Source organism: Pinus tabuliformis, chromosome 7 (genome assembly GCF_031772625.1).
Source record: "Pinus tabuliformis cultivar Carrire ecotype Pingquan chromosome 7, CPIR1, whole genome shotgun sequence".
NCBI lineage: Eukaryota > Viridiplantae > Streptophyta > Pinopsida > Pinales > Pinaceae > Pinus > Pinus tabuliformis.
In genome coordinates, this window is record NC_142293.1 from 595333081 (window position 1) to 595343182 (window position 10102).

Here is a 10102-nt window from a genome sequence, read left to right on the forward strand (position 1 = left end):
TCCTAAAGATTGATGCTTTTACTTCTTGTAGCGCCTCGTCAATACAGTCAAACCCATCTTCAAAGCTGAATGTCATTATGAATCCCTCACGTAGAATATCCCATTCTCTTGTACCATGACGGAGCTTCGTTTCTAAGTACCAGTTCATCGGGATGACATCCAGGGTGTGACAAAACAAGTGCACCCATTTAGGTTGGAGCTTCTCTCCATAAGCCTGAGCCCAATTGGCTAAGTGCGCGTGCAGATCATCCTACCCATCATATTTGTCTGTGATTCATACCTTTGGCTTCCCAAAGCATGTTCTCATCATCATTCTACACTCGCGCCAATCATGAAAGCTACCCTTGTGCGTACCCCACCACCTTGTGGGCGTAGCGCACAATGCCTAGTCCAAAGCCTGGAAGCACTGCTTCTCTAGCACCTCCCTCTCGAATGCATCCAAAAATATATATACATCATTCAAGCCATCATAAGTGGGCAAATTTCTTACCTCTGATGACACACAACGCAGCGACCGGGTCATCATGTTACAGCTCAATGTGGTTACTTCATGTAATCGATTCTGCCAGTGCTCTAGTTATTCATCATAGTCCGAGGTGCTCTAGTTATTCACCCAATCTTGGTCTCGCATTGTTATCTTATAGATACAGTCCAAATCATCATCACTCTTATAATCGTGGACTGGTTCAGTATAGCGCGATCCTTCAGCAGGATCTAGGGACACTATTACGCAGAGCGATTTCTTCTCAAATATCATCTTCCGCTTCTTTAGGTTGATTATCCCATTCACATCAGTAGCCCAAGCAATGCCAAGGAGTGCAGGGTAGGGGTTGTTATCATCCACAACTTCTATTACTTCAAAGTCAGCCAATGCGCTCACACCTTCAATATCTACAGTTACCCCTTACAGCCACCCCATGAAGATGATCTTCTGCTAATTTCCATCCTTGACTGAATCAGAGACCACTGCAATGTGGGTCTTCCCATCCGTTCCCAAGTCTATTTCGGTAGGATGTTCGCATTTGACCCTAGGTCCAGAATAACCTGATACATCTCATACTCTCTTATCTGCGCGTTCAGTCTCATTTCCCATCCTCTCCTTGTTTTATGCTTACCAATATTTCGTACCATGTGTGGTTCACCCGGAGTGTTTCCAGCGCATCTATTTATAAGCTCTTGTAATCCCTTCATAGCCTTGCCGTCGCATGACAACTTCATGTAGGTTTCCAGAAAGATCGTAAGCATAGAAGGGTCCATTTCCTGATCAGGCTTGTCCTTGCTCCCTGAGGTGGAGGCCTTAGATCTTCTTTGCTTCCATGAATGTTTCGCATGCACGCTCCAAATAGAATTCAACCTCCTTTGCCAGAGCTTTATGAACCCATGTGCTATCTTCAAGTTGTTTCCCCTTATCACCCCCTCTTGCAATTCCACTTCGGAGCACTATATTCACATCCGGATCCTCTTCGCAAGGCTCAGACCTCATAATTTGTAGGTTCTGAGTCGGTTGAGGTGGTAGCACCCCTTTGTCGTGTATCCTCACTATCAGAGTAAGGCAGTCCTCCTTTTCATGATCAAACATAGTGCAATATTTGAACGACGGACGTGTTGGGTTAGTGCAATTACGAGCATAGTGTCCTAGTCCTCTGCAATTGTAGTAGATTAGTTGTCTCCGACTTCTACCAGGTCCTCCTCCGCCTCGGTCTCGTCCGCGCCCCTGAAAGCCTGTTCGCGCCATCCCTGCGCTCTGGTCAGGGGGCCATGTTTTTGCCTGGACCTTGTAGGTGGGTGTTCTTTCCATCATCAATTCATAACCTCTGCAGTTGTGCTCATCATGCCCTACTGACCTACAGAAGTTGTAGAACAGTTGTTGCGGTGTTTGTACAAACTTCTACATCAAATGACAGTTATCCGTCGTAAGTTTTCTTGCTACTTGACATATAACATGCCACAATGTAGGCCCCGTGCTTGGTCCTGCTTGAGCTTCCGGCCTCAAAGGCATCGGTCCTCCTCCTGCCATGTAGTTCGCAAAGACCGAGCAATGGTCTTTGTCATGCCCCTGACCCTTGCATTTTAGGCACCATACCTCTTCACGCACCTCTGGTCGAACTGTTCTGCTTCAATCTTTTCATCTCAAGGCAAAGAATTTTCAACTGCGCATGGATCTGCTGAACCCCTAGATTTGGATCTTGCATCGGTGTTTCATGCAGTCTCATTGCAATCTCCAAGGCCTCTACCTGAGTTGTTATCTTCTGTTGTGACAGCGCAACCCTTAGGTGTGGCAGGAGCAAAGCCACAAACCACTCACGATGATGTCTGTCTATTAAGTTCATATTAGCTTCACGGATTTTACACTTCAACCTCTGATCTAATTCCCAAGGTGTCTCACCTGGCTTCATCGTGATTTCTTTGAACCCCACAATCGACTATGCCTCAGATTTAGGCCTACTGAATTCTTTGTTCAGCGTGGTCTGGATGTCTGCCACTCCAGCATTTGGGTTATCATTAGAGTACTTAATGTACCAGGTTAGTGCGCAATCCTGTAGAGCACTAACCAGTGTTGCCTTCTTCAAGTTATCATCTGTAACGCCCTGAGCTTCCCATACAATTTTCACAATGAACCATAACTGATCCAGGTCCTCATTTCCCAAGCCTTTAAACAAATGCAGCTTTACTGAATGTGCCATACTGAACTGCAGTGGAGGCGGTGGTGGTATGGGTGAAGTCTCAGGTGATGGTGGGAAAGTTGGAGGTGGTGTGGGTGGAGGTGGCAGTCATGGGAATCCTTGTCTTTTTAACTAAATCGCACTTCGCAAAGAAGCCTGCGCTACTCTCTCTTCGTCACCTCGTGGAGGTGAAATCAATGGACTATATTTAGGACCCTTTCTTCCTTTGTTCCTGTAAGGTTTTCCACTTCGCGTAGCTCCGAACATCAAGGTAGCCGCATAACCCATTTTTTGCACAATAACATTTTAATCCAAGTATTCAAAGATTTCAAGTACTTACCTCGCGGACCTTTGAAAAAGCATCGCTCTGCCTCATTGTAGTTGACTGGGGTATTGACCGCGAATTCAGTCACAAATCCTCCTATGATGTGATTGATCCAATGATCGATAGCACGGGCAATCTTATCCTTAGAGGCTTCCAGTCTCTGAACTAACTCCGAGGTCCAAACAACAGGACCGTCAAGCGTCCACCTTCTTTGGCTATCCGCTAGCTTCGTGATCCACTTGCATAGTTCAACTAGAAAGGAACATAAAATATCTCATGGATCTCTATATATAGGTACCTGTCCAGCCACTATTCTTATGTCAGTCACGGATTTTTGTTCTCTTGTGTCGCGAAGTCGTGGATCTTCCTATCCAACCAGTCTTCGATCTCTTTCTTAGTTGGATTCCAGTGATATGACATCACACATTTTTTATGCAGATTTCGGTCCTGGAAACAGAACCATTTGTTGGCTTGGTGAGGCCTGACCTAGGTCCAGCGTTAGTTATCCAAACACATCCCTACACTACTAAACCTTTTGGCATTAGCCTACGGAGCGCCGACCAAATTCTCACCCGAAGCAGTATGGGGAGATGCTGGAACCAAGTTTCCGCACCCTGAGATAGCCGTGATGTTAGTTTATTCCTCTTATTCTTGCTTTTGCATAGGTCGTTAAGTTCTAGGGCTCTATCAGACTAGCCCTTTATTCCGCCCTTCAGTACCTTCGTGAAGGGGTACGATTGGCCTTCACGCAACCCTAACCTGCGATTCAGGTAGTTTCGTGCTGCCAAAGCAGCGTATAGAATAGGTTTCCAGGTTATCCTTAAGTGTCTTACTTATCTTATTAAACAACCATAGTTGGCGTCGCGTCAATAGATAGCCTTAATTGTGTTCGATTATCCAACGTAATTACATACATTCACGCATCACATAAGCATTATAAATTAAATTCATACACAATATGGCAAGATGTATTAACAGGAAATAAAGACACAAAATATGTAAAATTCTCCTCTTTATTGATATCTTCAGATGATTACAGACTCTATCTACCTTGTGCACACAGCTGCAAGGGTCCACACACTCAGCTGCAGACTTCTACCCTAGGCCTCTACGCACTTAGCTGCAGAGTCTCTATCTACGCTATGACCTGAAACTTAGACTTCTCTCCTTATCCTCAAGACTTCATCTACAACTCATGACTCATCTGAACTACTTAGAGATTACTTACTTAGCTCTTTTTATTCAATCCCATTGTCCACGGACCATGGGTTGATCTTTTACAGCTGACTTTACTTTACAAAATTAAGGGACGAAAACCCTTCATGACTCATGACACCTTCGCGCTCCGCGACCACAAAATGCAGAGACTTTGCAATTTTATTACAAAATTTGACCCAAAACATGGGCTTTTATCCCCAAAATTGTCCTTGGGGGATCCTGTTCCCAACAATGTTATTTTATTTATTTTGTATCTCGTATTCCTTCCCTCTTTCAACTCTTATAGGAGGTGATTCAATCCTCCTCCCCATTGATTTCTCAATCTATTTGGGACTTATGTTTGTCATGGCTCTACATGGACAAAGGATGAAGACATGGACATTCAACAATCTCCTAAATTATAATTGGTGTATTTTTTGGGTGAATAGTTCCTTGCAATCTAATCAAGGATAGGCATGCAATATGAGGAGAACATAGGAAAATCAGGTGGACCTCATAGTGGAGTCTCTTCATGGGCAAATTTTCTAAGTTATTTCAACTTTTTAATACTATTTTATGTTGTGTTTATATTGACTTAGCTTGTACCACAATATACCTACAATTTTTATTAGTTTAGAATATGGACATGCAAACTTAAGGATTTTTTAACAAAAAATCAATGTGTTTTTGTTAGCAAGTTGTAATTATTTCATTCTTTGTTTGTTATGTTGATAGGTGTGTATATTTTCGAATTAGAAGGGAGAGTATAGATTGAATATTAGGGATGTGATAAATATTTTCCTCATTTTTAATCCTCGCTATCTAATGTTAAAATCACATAAGGGTTAAAACCACTCTAAATGTGTGAAGACAACATTGCCACCAAAGGATTGGGCCATGACTAGAAACAAATGACAATTGTCTCATCCAGTTCTTTGGAAAAATCATTTGACTATCATGGTTATTTTTTTCCCCATATTTAAAGTTGAGGGAAACATTGAGCAACTAAGGAAGCGGAAAATGATAGTGATGATGGAGTTGTTTCCTGATGGTAAAAGACGACGCGAGAAAACAAATATTATTAAAAGATGATTCTCCTCCTCCCTGTAAATGTTGAAAATAGTTACAATTTAAGGGTCTTCAAAAATGTGCAACTACAAATACAAATGCATGCAAAGTTGTTTTATAGTGCTTTTCCACCAGAAAAGAGTTTCTTAAGAAGAATTCAAAGTAATAGGGATGATAGAACATGAAGTTTTACTTGGGAAACTGGGAGTATGCATGACTTGACCTAACTTTGTCCTCATTGAAATTGCAGTTTACATATGTATCAAACATGAAATAATGTGTGTCAGAGAGTCCTTTGGTGTAAAACCTTAAATAATCTAGACAAATCAATCCACCGCGTCACATATTTCACATGTACCATGTTTACATGGTGGTATTCCCTTCCTTATATTAGTGTACCAAATCCAACAAGCATCTATTTTGTTTATGCGGGTGAGTGATGTGGATTCAGATTACCATGGCCACAAAGGTAACCTATTGTTCCATATATTTGTTTCTTTTGTAAACATGTAGAGATAATGACATGATAAAAGTTGAATTGAGTGTCACTATAGCTTACTAGGTGAGATGATAATCTCATGAAGGTTTTTGCATTGTCAATTTAATAAAAATATGTACGTTGAATGTATTATTATTTTTGTTTGTGAATCAATGTTGTTTCACGTCTTGATTGTGGTTTCTTTGTAAGTAAATGTTGGTAGGTCTTGAAAGTGAATCTATTAGTGTTCATCAACCATTTAACTTAGTGGATCTATGGACACTCCTCAAGCATTTAACTTAGTAGGCATATTGGTGTTCATGAGTGATTTAACCTATATGGCTGCCATAGTTTTATAATGGTTTTCAGTATGGAAACTACCTCTAATACAAAGTTATATTTTATCATTAAAAACAACAAACTAACTACATATTATTATTAATAATAATCGGCGCTCTATAAACCAATATAAGGTGGATGTGTGGGCGTTAAATGTGATATGTTAGATGTTAGATGTGTATAGGGTATATATGTAGGCATGAGATGTGAGATGTGAGATGTGCGATGTGCGATGTTAGATATTTTTTAGATTCATTTTTGTTTATATTGTAATTGATTTTTATTAATAAATTTATGAACAATTTTTTAGATAAAAGAAAATATAATATACATATCACATTAAAATATATAGCATATAAATAACTGTAAATTAACATTCATTTTACCATATAAATTAAAATAGTGTTTCCATAACCATCTTTAAATTTAATTAATAAGCGGATAACTAGCAATTGCACCAAATGTTGCAAAAGAAACGTCGTAAGGCGGTAGCATGGGAACCAATAATATAGAAGAAAGAAGATGTGAGCAGAGTACTCTATAGGGAGATAGAAGATAGGGCACCTTACTTCTGAAATTTATATATTAATAAATAAACGAGAAAAACTCATATCCTGCTTGGATGAGAATGTAAAATAATCAACATTTTATGCAAACAAGCCCATCAAGACCTCTCCACTGTCCACATCCCTTTGTTTTAACTTAATTTCACCTTGAGAATTGATTGCTACATTATTGACTCAGAATTCATGGGATGACCAACTACAAAGAAACTCAAAGTTAACACTCTTGAATATCAATAATCATATCTTTAATAATATCAATAATCGTATCTTTAGACATTTTAAATTGTATTCAATTGTACCCTGACATGTTAAATCATATTGAGATATTTTTTGAATATTAAACAAGAATGGCATAAATTGCATTCAAAGATTTATATTCTCCAAAATAAATCCTCAAGTAGGAGTGGCCAACTTTGTTTGTGGCCAACTGTAGTCTCAAAATTAATAATTTCCCATTACTTATGTACTTTGTATATTTCATCCATGTACCTTCAACAAAGTAGGTAAATCTACAAATTCTTTTGTCTTAATTGAACTCCAATATCATAACTCTATTATATATAGTATATATCTATAATACTTTCTTAAAGAAATTCTTAAACTCTCAAATTCCAAATTTCTCATATTGTTATTTCTACAATTCTATTTTAACCCCTAGAATGGCTTATTAAATGCATACTTGCATTACATTTTCAAATGAACCTAAAACAAGATTGTCTAGCACTATTTGGGGCCCATATACAAGCCAAAATTGAATGCCACCACATTTTATCGCTTATTTGGGGTTTTTTGAAATGTAAAATTTCAGAGTTTTGATAATACAATATATAAAATTATGTTTTAAATAGTTTTTAGAACTGTTAAGTTTGAGATTTATCATGATATATTCTTCTAATTCATAATGGTATGTTATCTAGCTATTGAACAATAATTGTTTAAAAGTGAATTTGATGCATCAGAGTTTCAAAAATAAACCTCAAAATGGGACTCTCTAGCACAAGTTTGGGGATTTTTGGCCAATTGAGGTCACAAATTTGTTATAATAGTTCTTTTTTTCCTGAATCTTATGTAATACATGTTTTTCAGTGCACATGCCTTCCATAAAAGTAATTAATGATTTGATCTTTTTATCAGTGATTTGAACTATTAAATTTTAGAATTCCCATGAAATGGTGCTATAATTATTTTTTAAAGAGTTTTCAAACTGTCAAATTTCATATTTGTCATAATGTAGTACAATTATTTAGTTTTTACTCTAATCTGCAAAATCAGAATAGGGTAATTTTGGTTGCTAAGTAGGTTAATTTCGAAAACAAAAATATGTGCCTTAAAAAATGAAGCATGCTTAAATCAGTGACAATTTTGTCCTTAAATGTGCCCTTCTCTTCCTCGAGTTCATTTAGAATTATTTTGGTCCACCTTTATTTGCCATTCAATCTAGCTAAATGAATCATGAAGTCCCCTTTAGTGTAAACACTTGCAAACCAAAAACAGTAAGAATGTAAAAAAAATGCAAGCAAACCAAATAAATAATAAAAAAATTATAATACACATGAATCATAGAGACATGTAATATAACTATGAGGACTCCTCTCAAGGACAACTGATTAAAAAAAGTTGACCTACAAGTAAAATAATTCCACCTAAGTTCAGAGTATACATCTCTAATGAAGCAAAACCCTTTCTTAATCAGTATAAACACATGCATCAGAGAGACATAACAGTTAGCGTAAGGTAAACAATTCAGGTCATATTCAACAGTCAGGGATCCACACCCAAATATTTGAGTTTTTGCGATTCCAAGATTAAAACCATTTCCTATCAAATGAGTAAAGACTTGCACCTCACTATTTCCTATCAAGGGATCTGTTTCCATCAAAGGTGGAATCATTTCCATCTGTTGGAAAAGGAATCCTTTCCAAACCAAAAAAACAAAAAAACACACCTCCTACTGGTGTATATTTAAAGATTAATAAAAACACCAATGACCAATGATACACAATAGCAAGACTCACCAAGTAACCCAATCCCAAATTTATCACCAAAACTATTATTTGAAATAGGTAACATGACTCAAAGTCTAAAAATTATCAATAACTTGAAAAGCCAAGTCTAAGAGACACTCCCACTTGGAAAAAACTCGAATATAAATAAATACAAAGGAATATATATATGAAATTGTGAAGAATACGTAAAATAATTTTTTGAGGCTTATCTAAGCAACAATTCGATTTTTTTTAACAACAATCAAGAAAAAAAATGAACATAGGTTGGGAACAAATGTTTCCTCTATGTACGGAAGTAAAATTTTCTACAAGTTAAACCATAATTACATCATTTGATAGGATGAGGAAGCAAAATACTTTGTATGCTAAACTACAATTACATTTTTTATTAGCTAAGGGTGGACGAACTCATCAAACTCAATCTGCAAGGGATTCACATTTGGCCTCCAAAAAATACTTGGGAAAGAAAGCAAAATATGTTTCCAACAAATTTTAAGAGTTTAACTATGAAATTTTAGAAAATTTGTGGAACTATAAATTTTATTGGTTTTCATATTTTAGACTCTTCTCTTCTAAAACACTTAATTATTTCAGGGATTCTTTTCCTCCACCAGTCAGCAAGCAAAAATGTGTTGAATTATTACACCCAAGATAATTATAAAGACAAAATGAGGCATTCTACAAATTTAATTTCATCTCGATGGCATAGATAATTAGCAATATTAAAATGCCTTAAAATATGGAAGCTTTTTTACATTGCCAATTTTTTTTACTTAAAGTCATTAATTGATGGTTGATTTTCCATGACGGAGACCACATGATTGAACTAAATACATATTGAATTTGTGGAATGCAAACATGTTGTTTCTTCTCATCTTTAGGCATGGACTTAACTAAATCCTTAAAGGCATCATTGCCACCACTTTTAAATGGCTAAATGGCAGAATAAAACCGATATGGTTCCACCACGAATCCAAAAATAGCATGCTCCACTAGGAATTACAAAAAAATAACATCAATGTGTCCATATTCAAGAAGAAAGTTAATAATCATTTCTAAAGAGTTATTTGAATAACCTAAGAACTTAAGAATAACCTTTCACTCTACGTGTCAAAAGGAAAAAAAATGTGGATTTGGAGTAAGTAGCCTAAATAGTTGTTCCAAATTGGAAGCATCTTCAGAGGACTTTCACTTGTGGCATTGACTTCCCATAACTCCAAGCATATCTAGAGACTAATACTAAAATCACTTGTATGATACAGGACAACACCAATATACCTCATCTAAATCTTCTGATGCATTGTAAGGTGTAAGATCTAAGACCTCTTGTAAATTGAATACCCATTTTCAGAGCTCAGAAATCATGAGAAGGCCTCCAACCCAACCATAACCACCAACTCTTTCACTATCCAATCTTTGTAGTTGTGACATGTTCATGATTACCCTTGTCTGCAATGACA